Genomic DNA, 12221 nt, shown 5'->3' with positions numbered 1-12221 from the left:
ACGAAGGGTATTTCACCGTTTGTGAACGATACGAGGTTCCCGATCAGTTCGTATCTTCATCATTCCGAAGTTCCGTTGTTTCACGTAGTTCGTCGGTTTACTTCAAGCGTTCACCGACATCAATCAAGCTTCTGTGAACCAGATGGTCATGTTCATCGTCATTTCTTAACACTGAGCTATTCGTGGAGACCTATAGGCAATTTTTGATGCCTACAGATACCCCCTTCAAAGCATTCCAGACTCATTTCTTTTGTAGAAGAGGCTAGAATACTTTGGATGTGATTGGTCCAGCCTTCAGTCGGCGTAAAGGACCTGTAGTTAGCTTTGATTCTTGACTCCTTCGATTTTCAGTCTACTCGATGCTTTGAGGAATAGCTAAAATCCTTCCGGCGTTGCGTTTATCGTCTGGCCGTCGTCGAAGTCTCAAATCTACAACTGATGAGTTGAGTTTGGCTCGTGTCATTGAGTTGACTTTTTGATCGCAACGCGTTGACTGGCGTTGACCTAGGGTTACTTGTTGACCGGCGTTGACCCTAGGGTTTCGAACGTCGTACGTTGACTTTTTTGGTCGCAACGCGTTGACTGGCGTTGACTTAGGATTACGCGTTGACCGGCATTGACCTTAGGGTTTTGAACGTCGAACGTTGACTTTTGATTGCAACGCGTTGACTGGCATTAACCTAGGATTACGCGTTGACCGGCGTTGACCTAGGGTTACGGATTGTTCGGTGTTGACTTTGGGTTTCAGACCGCCCGACGTTGACACAGTTTATACTCGTACGTTTACTGGAGTATACACAGTTTAAGCTCTTAAGGTATTGGAGCACGGCGGTCCCAAGTGTCGGGGCTGCAGGACCAACTGTTAAAGCTGATTCATCTGCATTTGTGGATATTATCTTAATGTTATTGGATAATCGAATCACGAGACCAACTAACGGAGCTGATGCATTAATGACTCGCACTTATAAATTCTCAGCCATCAACGGGTTTGATTAGCCTTTACCGACTACCGTTTGAGTCGGGCTAGTATGCAGATTGTTTAGATCCGTTCTGCACATAACGTTGTGCTAAAAGAGTTAACTCTTTTAGTGCTACGACATTGAATACGTAGACTTCATCTTTCTCACGGGAATAGACTACCCGGCAACGTGTGTTAGACGTAGGCTTAGGATTTTTGGCAAATCCTCAGCCCTCAACGGATTTGATGTGCCTTTACCGACTACCGTTCGAGTCGGGCTAGCAAGCGGATTGTTTACATCCGTTCCGAATGTGACGTTGTGCTAAAGGAATGAACTCCCTTAGACTTGATGCTACGACTTCGAATACGTAGACTTCGCCATTGTTACGGGAACAGGCTACCCGGCAATGCGTGTTAGGCGCTGACTTATCTTTATTTAGGATTCAGGATAAAAGTCCCCAGACTCGGATTCTGGTGTCTTCTTCAATCGGTAAAAGACTAAATAACAACCTGCCACAATGTCGAATATGTGGGCTTTCATTCCTTTTACGGTTAAGAACTAACCGGCAACGCGTGTTAGGCATTTACTTATCCCTACTTAGGCTTCGGGATAAAATACCCCAGACTGGATTCTGGTATCTTTTTCAATCGGTGAAAGACTAAACCGGTAACGTGTATTAGACGTAGGCTTATCTCTATTTAAGAGTCGAGATAAAGTTCCCCGTGCATAGGATGTACGGATTTGAAGTTGAGAATTGTGTCTTTTCTCAGGGTAAAGACGAACCCAAAATGAAAGAGGAAGAATTTTATATTCTATCTCCCGGCACCAAAGAGGAAGAATTTTATATTCTATCTTCAGTTGGAAAGGAAACTCGAAGTGGGATCTCCACCCCCAGAATCCGGAAAGATGAAACTAGGAGTGAGATCTCCACTCCGAGAATCGGAAAGATTCAAGTAACCCTAACTTTTATAGGATTGGTTGCTTGATCCAAGAAAAGAGTTCCTCATTTATTGAGGGGAAATTCCGATTTCGACCCTAACTTTTATAGGTTTGGCTGAAAAGGAAAAAGATGAAAGTCTTTCGTTTATCGAAAGGGATAACTCAATCTTAGTCCTAACTATCTGCAGGTTTGACCAAGTGAAGTTGGAGACAATCCTAACTTTTATAGGTTTGATTGCTCAATTGAAAGTGAACCTCTCGTTCATGAAAGGAATCGAGAGGAGAATCTGGTTATGGCCCTAACTTTTATAGGTTTGACCAAGGGAGTAGTGGACGTGGGAGGTTTGAGGCGATCTTACCTTTTATAGGCTTGATCGTTCAATTTAAAAGTGGACCTCTCATTCATGGAAGGAATCGAGAGGGGACTTTGGTTATGGTCCTAACTATAGGAAGGTTTGACCAGGTAAACAGTGAGAGTGGGAATACAAATCACAGTGGGGGTTTAGTGTTTATCACTTTGTTCGTAATTATCGGGTTATCCCTAAGAAAATTACATATAGCGTTCTTCTGGGAACTTCCCATTACATGAATCATCCACCCCCAGCTTCTTTCTTGGAACTGGGTCTGACTTTGTACTCCGTTACATGTCCGGGTTATCCTTAAGAATATTAGCGTAACATTCTCCAGGAACTTCCCATCAACGGTAGGAAACAGTTTAGACTCATATACCTATTGGAGTATCAGGGAGCAGTTTAACCTCATATACCGATTGGAGGATTGAGAAGCAGTTTATACTCGTATACTCTTCGGAGTATTGAGAAGCAGTTTATACTCTTATACTTGTCGGAGTGTTAAGAAGCAGTTTATACTCTTATACTTGTCGGAGTCCTGAGAAGCAGTTTATACTCGTATACTCTTCGGCGCAGTACTTCGGATCTGTAGTATTGTCAGCTTCCTCCTGATTTGTGATGGGCGGCAGCTTGATCTTGTTGTTTTCAAGAAGGGTCTCGAAGATGGCTGAAACGTCTTCGTCCTTGAATGAGTACTCTTTTTGGAGCCTCGGATCCGAACTATTCTGCTGTCTTCGGGACTGCTGTTGCGACGTTTGATTAACATCAATAACTGTTGTAGGTGTCTTCCCTTCATTATGGGAAACGAGACCCGGATTCAGAGGGTTAGTCATCGGTTGGCATCTTTCAACCTTCCTCCTTCTAAGGAATCGTTCGGCCTGCTCTCCGCGCGCCTTCAACTCTCTCTAGGTGTTGAGTGGCTCTACTCTCATAACGTCCAAGATGTTAATGGATAAGTTGTTATGACAGGTTTGCAAGACGAATTCCTCCGTGACGGGATCCTTGCAGTTCATTGCCTGATTGCGAAAGCGTTTGATGAAGGTATCCACCGACTCTCAGTCTTTTTGTTTCTCATCGAAGAGTGTCCCGATCGACACTTCGGCGTCATCATCGAAGAAATGAGTGAGGAACATGCTTTCCAGGTCCTCCCAGCTGTTGATGCTTCTGGGCTTGAGGCGGCGGTACCAATCGAAGGCGGGCCCGCGAAGGGTGCCAACAAATGACCGGACCATCAGAGGCTCGTTGCCAGATATCATACCCAAATGGGACTTGAAGTAGATCAGGTGCTGAGAGGGCGAGCCATTCCCGTCGAACGGCGTGAAGTTGATCAGGTTGAACTTCGTCGGATACGGGATCGAATCCCACTCTTTCGGGTAAGGACACGGAATGCCGGTCTTCTTTACCTCTTGAGCAGACATTAAAGCGTTAATTTTGCTCTCGAGGTCCTTCATCTTTTCGTCCTCATCTATATCCTGTTTTGGACAATTCTTGAGAGAAATAACGGGGCCACCCCCAGCATTATCATCTTTGGTGGGACCACCCCCAGTATTATTATCCTTAGTGGGACCACCCCTAGCGTTGTGTTCATCCACATCTGAATCGCTACCTGCTTGGTTAGCAGTGTTGTGACGGCTAGACTCACCTAGCTGATTCGACAAAGCTCGAATTTGTTGGTCGTGTATTTGTCTCATCTCCTGCATAGCCATTTCCATCTCGATCTTGAATGCCTCTTTCTGCTTGGCTAAGGCTTCTTCAACCATTTTGGTTACTTTCTCGGTATTAATCATAAACACTTCACGGGATTGTCCCGGACTGGATACTGTATTATCAGAAGCGATTGCCGAGTTAGCATCCGATGCTTCATTATCCGAGGATAACCCTCTCTGCATTCTCTGATAATCCCTTTGTCTAATAGTTCCTGATTGTAACCGGGTTAGATGATGCGATACAAGCGGATCAGAGCTAGAAGGTCGAATCGATTTTCCCTTATCAACCATATTGATGGTAACCTCTGGGGGTTCATCACCTTGAACGACCGATCGTTTCTTATGGAGACGCTTTTGATTGGACTTAGCCTTTTCGTTGGAGATCCTCTCAAATACCGAGACCCTCTGTGGAGCGGTCTTGGGGCGGCTACATGCTGATAATACTGCCCTGATAATTTTGATACACGGACAGTGAGAGTCCGCTTCCCGGGTACTTTTCTTTCGAGATTTATTTGTACCCCCAGCCCGATAGTACAACTCATCGACGTTGCGGTCAGAGCAACCTATCGGCTGTTTACATAAATTCTCAGGTATAACGCATTCTTCTGTTTGACGCGTTTTCCTCTGAGTAAACATCGCCTTGTTGGCGTCTACAGGAGTCACACGCTTGGAATCACACCTTTGTGAGGATGAAACCTTAACGGGCTCCTGATTTTCTACGCGCACCGACAAGCGGGCCGTTGCAGAAATCATTTTGTTAGGAGGTCGTGCACGCCCCCTAGTCTGGATGTTGGCTCGAAGCTCCTTCAACGGTCTCAAGCTTTCCTTAACAGACGCTTTTCCTCGATCCTCGGGTAGAGAACCGATGCGATCCTTCAACGGGACTCTAGCTTTGGGGATATCCACGTTGTCATAGAGCTTCACCGGAAGTACGGGAGCAATAGGAGTGGAATCTGGAGTTAACAAAGGCCGGAAGGCAGCTTCGGATGCTTTTGCCTTAGGCGCTGATTTGCCTTTTGGCGCCCAAACTTGTTTGGATCTCGGCGATCTCTTAACTGCCTCTTCCTTTTGCATTTCCTGTGCTTTTCGCACAAGGGTCCGGGCATGCGCAAGCAAGGCGTGGCACTTCTGGATTCGCTCCTCGAGAGTAGAGCGAGTTCTTTGGACACGAACCCATTCATTAATTGGAGATCGAGAAGAAGATTCCGATGCTGGTCGTGGCGACAGATTAGCCACTTGGCACTTTCTGAGCTCCAGATCTGCTTGGTAATGGAGTCCATCCATCTAATCCAAAGCCTTGGCGAATTGGCGCGCGAGACGTTGTCGTTTCCTTTGACGTGCTCTCTTTGATAGAGTTGGCGCGCCTTCAGCAGTCGACTCCTTTATCGTAAAGGAGTTCAGATCTGCAGATCTGGTCTCATTGGATGCCGGCGGATCGTTGCAAGGTACGACTGTAGCATCGGCTATGGGGAGATCGATTTCTTGGTTCTTCAGATCTGAAGACCGACGGATCTTCTGGGAGGAGGAGGCCTTCCTGCATCTGCAAGGAGAGGCAGATCTGGAGGAGGAGGAGGAGACATACTCCTCGAACTTCTGCTGGTCGAACTCGTATTCGACCTCTTCAGCCACGGGGATCTTGATCGTTGGCTGCGGCACGACAACCTCGGCAGCGAGGCTGTTGGCTCCCACTGTGGTCGCCAGTTTGTTTTCGGAGAAAGTTGATATTTTCATTGCTATCGAACCTATTACAACTTTAGTCGTTACAATAAACTCGAATAAAATAAAAAGTTGATCTTTTTATAAGATCTCCTTACACAATGAAAATAAAAAAATTTACAACTTTATCAAACAAACGCAGAGATCGTTTATCGGTCTTCTGCTTGCGTGGGTGTCTTTGCCTGTGTCGGGGTTTATCCGTGGACCACCGTCGATCAGATCTGATTACTAAAAAATCGGGCAGAGCTTCGTTGATTCGCGAAGGAATCAAGAAACCGTAGCGCTTATCTCGGCAACGGCGAGATAATTGCTCTTCTTAAGATTATCGCAATGGGATAATCTTAAGGAACGAACCCGAGGAACTGCAGATCTGAAGAATCTCTCTCTCTCTCTTGCGTTGAAGAACTCGATCCGATCTCTCCTCCTCCTCTCTGAAATTCGTGCACCTTCAGTCTTCAATCCGGCAGGGCTTCGCCTAATCTCCAAAATTCCAGATCCCAAAAAAATAAGGACCCGGGGCTGTATTTATAGGTTCCAGGGGGTTTCGGGCGATTAAAACAGCCTAAAAGGCCATTTCTGCGTTGGAGACACCCCAGGGTGTCTCAAACTGGGCCGAGACACCTCGGGTGCCCCAGTTCAGCCTGAGACGCTCCGTTATGTCTGTTTGATTGTTTCCGCCGTAAATTCTTCGTCCGAACTCGGATTTGAGTGATTCCAAGTGCGTTGGAAAGTTGACGAAGAGTTCTATAAGCTTCAATGATTATATCATCAATTGAACAAACGAGACACGAAGGGTATTTCGCCATTTGTGAACGATACGAGGTTCCCGATCAGTTCATATCTTCATCATTCCGAAGTTCCGTTGTTTCACGTAGTTCGTCGGTTTACTTCAAGCGTTCACCGACATCAATCAAGCTTCTGTGAACCAGATGGTCACGTTCATCGTCATTTCTTAACACTGAGCTGTTCGTGGAGACCTATAGGCAATTTTCGATGCCTACACCCTCTTCGCTAAAGGGTCACGAAGGGATATACTACCCATCGTTATAGAGTCTATAACGACAGAACATATTACCGTCGTTAATATTTACGACGGTAATTATCACCGTCGTTACTATCAGTGACGGGGATATTTTCCCGTCGTTACCATCAGTGACGGGATATTTTCCCGTCGTTACTATTAGTTACGGGGATATTTTCCCGTCGTTACCATTAGTTACGGGGATATTTTTCCGTCGTTGAAGACTAATTAATAACGGTTGGATACCGTCGTAAAAGTCCTCATAATGGGTAATTAGTAACCCATTAATGACGGTACTTTCCCTTCGTTGATGAACAAAATACGGTTTATAAAACCGTCATTGTAAACTATAAATTTCTAATATACATTAATAATAATTTTTTCATTCATAGGCAACTATCATATTATTCTTAACCTGACACTAAGATTCACAACACAAATATATTAAAAATACCCAATAATGAATAAAAGAGAAAATAAAAATTTTATTCATTAATAACATCAATAAATAAAATTCCATCATCCTCAAATATTCAATACTAATAACAAGAGTTAATATCCTAATTATTCCAAAGAAAAATACATGAAACTATCTATAACAAATTAAAATAAAAGTTTGGGGAAGACACATTCTTTTATCTCTAATCATCGTCAAAAGAAGACTCGAGCTGCCCCACCTCTCCTAATCTTGCATGGAGAGCCTGAAAAATAAAAAAAACACATAATTAAAAATATCAATTAAGCAAATATTATCTTATTAAGTAAATTTTATATTTTTAGTGCAAGTAGTCAATCATAAAAGTATAAGAGATTTTACAAAAAATAATTACCTAGTCCTGTACATGTTCTCGAGTTTGAGGAGTCAATGAAGGTGATTTCCTAAAAAAAAAAAATTCTTGCATAACTTTCACTTGTGACTCCAACTCAGACATCCTTTGTTGTTGTTGTTCTTGCTCATCTAAGCATTGTTGAAGCATCTGGTTCTTTTTTTTCTTCTATAATCCATGCTTCCAGATCAGATCGACTAGGGAGCGGTCCTCTTAAATCTTTCAAAGTAGTCCCGCCACCAAATACAATGATGTGACCATGAGATTGCTTCCCTTAGATTTTCTCAACTATCTCAATGTCTGAAAGTGAAGGGTTTACTTGTTTGACTTGAACAATTTCATCCTATAAAAATTAAATTCATATGTTAGTACTATATAATGCATCATTATCAAACTTAAATACATATTCTACTTACATATTTATCTTGATCCCCAATATCTAGTGTTGCATTAGCTTTCTTTCGAGTTTCATGAAACATTTTATAAAAATCACAGCAGTATGCACATCCTTAACCTTTTAAACATTCAATATTTTAGCCCCAGCAAGTCCGCATGTGTTATGCTTAATCTAATTTTCAACTTTATAACATCTATAGGCTTTTTGTGCCTTGTAAAAAAAATAACATCTTATAAAAGAACACAGGTATACACATTTGATCTTTTAAATGTCCAATGTTTTAGTCTCAGCAAGTCCGCACGGGTTATGCTTAATGTAAGCCATGCTTCACACACTTACCAGAAAATTACGCTACGTAGCTGACAGGATAATGTTAAACAACATTAAGAGCTACAGAAGTTGCTAGGATGTGTTCAAAGTGCCTAATAAGTTACACTGTATGGTTAATTCATAAAAATTTGCAAGGCACACGCCGCACATCAATTTCCATAAGATACTAAAGACATTGAATAAAGAAAACTAATGAGAAAAATACACATAAACAACAACAATTGGTAGGATGTGTTCAAAGGGCCTAAAGTTACACTGTATGGTTTAATTCATTAAAATTTTGGAAGACACTTCAACATCCATGAGTCCATAAAGAAATTTAAAGAGAAAAAAATATGTACTAAAGTAATTAAAGTTCTACATGTCAAAGGATCTACACCTCAATATAAACATTTAACAAACTGAAATAATTCCTTCATAGACTAAAAAACTAAAATACTGACGGCTTACAATTAGAGCAGCTGAGCGGCAAAATGTAGTACCAGTGGCGTTTGTAGCAGCATACTCATGGTACTCAGCTTCAAGAAAATGGCGCTGCTCTGCTGCCATAGCAAGTATCCGAGGATCACACAAGTCCAATGGAGTACCAATGATGGTCCAACCTCCACTGCGAATATACAAAAAGAATAATTGAATCTTATAATCATATTATTAGTCAGGAGAAAACATTGCCCAAATCACATATTAACTGAAAAGATAAGCCAAGCAAGTATACATACATACCTAATATCAATTGTAGTCTCATCTGGGTTAGGTCGAGGAGGTGCAGTATAATCTGGCTTGTATGGCTGAAAATCATGAAATTAATAACTGGTTATAATCAATTCCAATTTTAGCAATATCCTTGCACAGTGTATCGACTTAAAAATATTAACAAAAAAAACATTAATAAGAAACCAGAATTAGAACTCAACTCATAGCAAATCTCACACATTATGTCTCCTTTTTCATTGCACCAACGCTGCACACATGCCCTATGAGCATACTGTAGATACATAAGAAAGGTTGATAAATTAAGAGAATGTACTATAATGCAAGGAAAGAAAACATACTTTTACTTCATTAAATAGCCAAAATCACTCACTATATGCAATTGACTTGACATAGAGGGGAAAATTAACCTCCTTTTGGTCTGTTTTATCAACCATAATGCAGTCAAATTGATTCACAATATGTATTCTTTTAAATAGAAATCTTTCAAGATAATCTAGGTATAGATGTGTTTTCTTTCCATAAGAATGTGAAGTATATCGGATCCAAAACTAAAACGCATCACACGATTAATTAGTGATCGACAAGGTTAAAATGTGGGTGAATGTTGTTATTTTCAATCCTTTACCCAAGTCAATGTGATTTCACCCCATTATTGTCAAATTATTGATTTAAAGTTTTAGTACCCTCTTACTTACAAATAATTACAAAACAAGTACAGCTGTATCTAGTAGAAAAAACTACGAACCTGGCAGAAATCGATCATTTGGTTGATTCGTAACAACTTGTTGATCTTCAAGAAAAGAGGAGTCATTTCCACTAGAAGGAGAGGTTTCCTCTTCTTTCTCCTCACGAGTTTCTTCAAAACCAAAGTTCAATGGCTCATCTTTATTTGTTCTGGACATCAAGAGGTAAACCTTCTGCAGGTCATTCGCTAAATTTGGTATAGACTTCCGTTGCGGGTTTCTGAATGAAGAATGAAGCAAATATAGAACCATTATCATGTTAGAACGAGAAGTAGCAGCAATTAATAGAATTATTTCAAAAGAAACAAGTGATCATCTCATTTGAATCTCATTAAATCTTAGATACAGAGATAAAGGTGACACTGTCTTGATAATTCTTCAAAAATCTGGACTTACATCTGATACATGCTTATTAATGAAGGTATGAATTTGAAAACTCTGGAGTGTCAAATTGTAACACAGAACTAACAAAAGTTCGAAACTTTGGTGTATTAAAGTTAGCCAAATTCAACATACTGAACAGAATGAAATCACTAACCTTGGAAGAAAGTGCTCGGCGCCACGAAATCAAACCTGACCAGCGACACACCAAAACCCTAGATTTCAGGGGTTTAGGGGTGAGATTCACCGGAGGGCATCGAGGACGATCATGACGAGGCGATTGACAGTTGGCCGGGTCCAACACTTGCCATCGGGCTCGGGTTCGGGTTCAGGTTGAGAGGGGAAAGAGCAGGGGTTGCTGGAGTTGGCTTGAGAGAGATCAGAGCAGTGGCTGAAGGATGAGAGCTCGGTGCGAGTGAGGAGGAAGCCGTGGCTGAAGAGGAAGATGACGAGGGAGTGGAGGGGGAGGATCAAGAAGAAGGGCCACATGAGGGCCTATTTCGTTGGCCTCCCAGTCGTTGCCGCCATTAAAATTTAGGCAAAGAGGCCGAGAGAGGGGAGAGGATTTGTGAGATGCAAGATCCACCGAGTTCAGAAATATTTGGGCAAAAAGTATTAGTGTTTTAAGGGAAAGACAAAACCCTAATTATGACTAGGAGGATCATCAATGAAGGTAATGTACCCCTTCGTCTTTAAGTAGACCCAATAACGACGGTATTAGGATTAAATCAACGAAGGGACTAGAAAGCCGTTATCTCATCTCACATCATTCCTTTAATTTTTGTAATCACTCGACGAAGGCTTTAAAACCCGTCGTTAATATATGCACATTAATGACGGCCAATTGGTCCCATCACTGATTTTGGTCGTTAAATACCGGATTTCTTGTAGTGATTTTACCATATCATTATTCCTTTAATAATTACATGCATGTTTATACAAACACAGAGTTGACGATGTCCACAATAAAGTTGACGATGGATGAAGACCAGATGAAAGGAAAGCATGTTCGGTTGCGTACACGATGTGAAAGAAATGCTGAAACACAAATTTATATATGTTATACACTTATACCATACACAAAGTTGACTTTAAAAAAACTTCATGAATCATGGTTCACCAAGGCGCATCATCTATACAATCTTAAAATTAATTCTCAACGTCAAGAAAATCATAGCATATCTAATTATATACTGCTAACTTGAATGTCAGAAGGGACTTGATTACAACCCGGTATTGATCTCCCTAACGTGTTTGCATTTGAGCATTTACCATCGTCGTCTTCACTAGCTCATACATGTTCTATCGTGTGAATATTGCCATTTGATATCCTAAATGTAGGTGCAAACAGCTCAACTGTATAGATACTTTAAATTACATATCGTATTTTTTCGTAAAATCCTATGAAAAAAGAAATGCAATGTTTGAAAACCCCATTAACTTTGGACAATTATCAGATAAATTCTCATCGTTTTTTCAAATATAAAAAACCCCCCTTAAGGTTAGGGGCTAGCAAAAAAACCTTGTTAACTTTTATATTTTATCAAAACTCCTGTAACAATATTAACTGTAACTTTTCACATGGACGGGTAAAAATTATAGCGTATGTTGCAATTCACACTTTTAGGAATGGTTTTTGATAAGTTTTTAAAGTTAAAAAAGATTTTTTATATAACCCTAAACTTGGGGATATTGATATTTTGAATGTAATCAGGGGTATCTGATACACCTCCAAACTTTGGAGGATTTTCTGATATTAAGCTAAACAAATTCATCATATATAGAGCTCTAAAATCAATACAAAGCCACGTAAGGAGCCAAACGTAATTCCTCATCCCGTCGGTTACGTACAATATTTTTCCACCTCGGACTCTGGAGTCTAGCATATGGACTGTCCCCAATCACCTAAATCACTCCACAACAGCGTACACCACAACTACCCACTCCCAACCCGCCACGCAAACAAATCTTGCCGAAAGAGGACAAATTTCGGGGTAATCTCACGTCTGTTACGGCATCCGTACGCCACGCGTACCCTTGATTCCGTACAGCGAGAGAAGCTAGGGAGAGGGGGGTTACTGTTATGGGCGGTCATTGCTCACGTATGTTCACCCGTGCTAAGTTCAGAATATGTGGGG

This window comes from Asparagus officinalis, chromosome 1 (assembly GCF_001876935.1).
Source record: "Asparagus officinalis chromosome 1, Aspof.V1, whole genome shotgun sequence".
NCBI lineage: Eukaryota > Viridiplantae > Streptophyta > Magnoliopsida > Asparagales > Asparagaceae > Asparagus > Asparagus officinalis.
The sequence above is the reverse complement of the archived record's forward strand: the minus strand, read 5'-3'. Positions refer to the sequence as shown.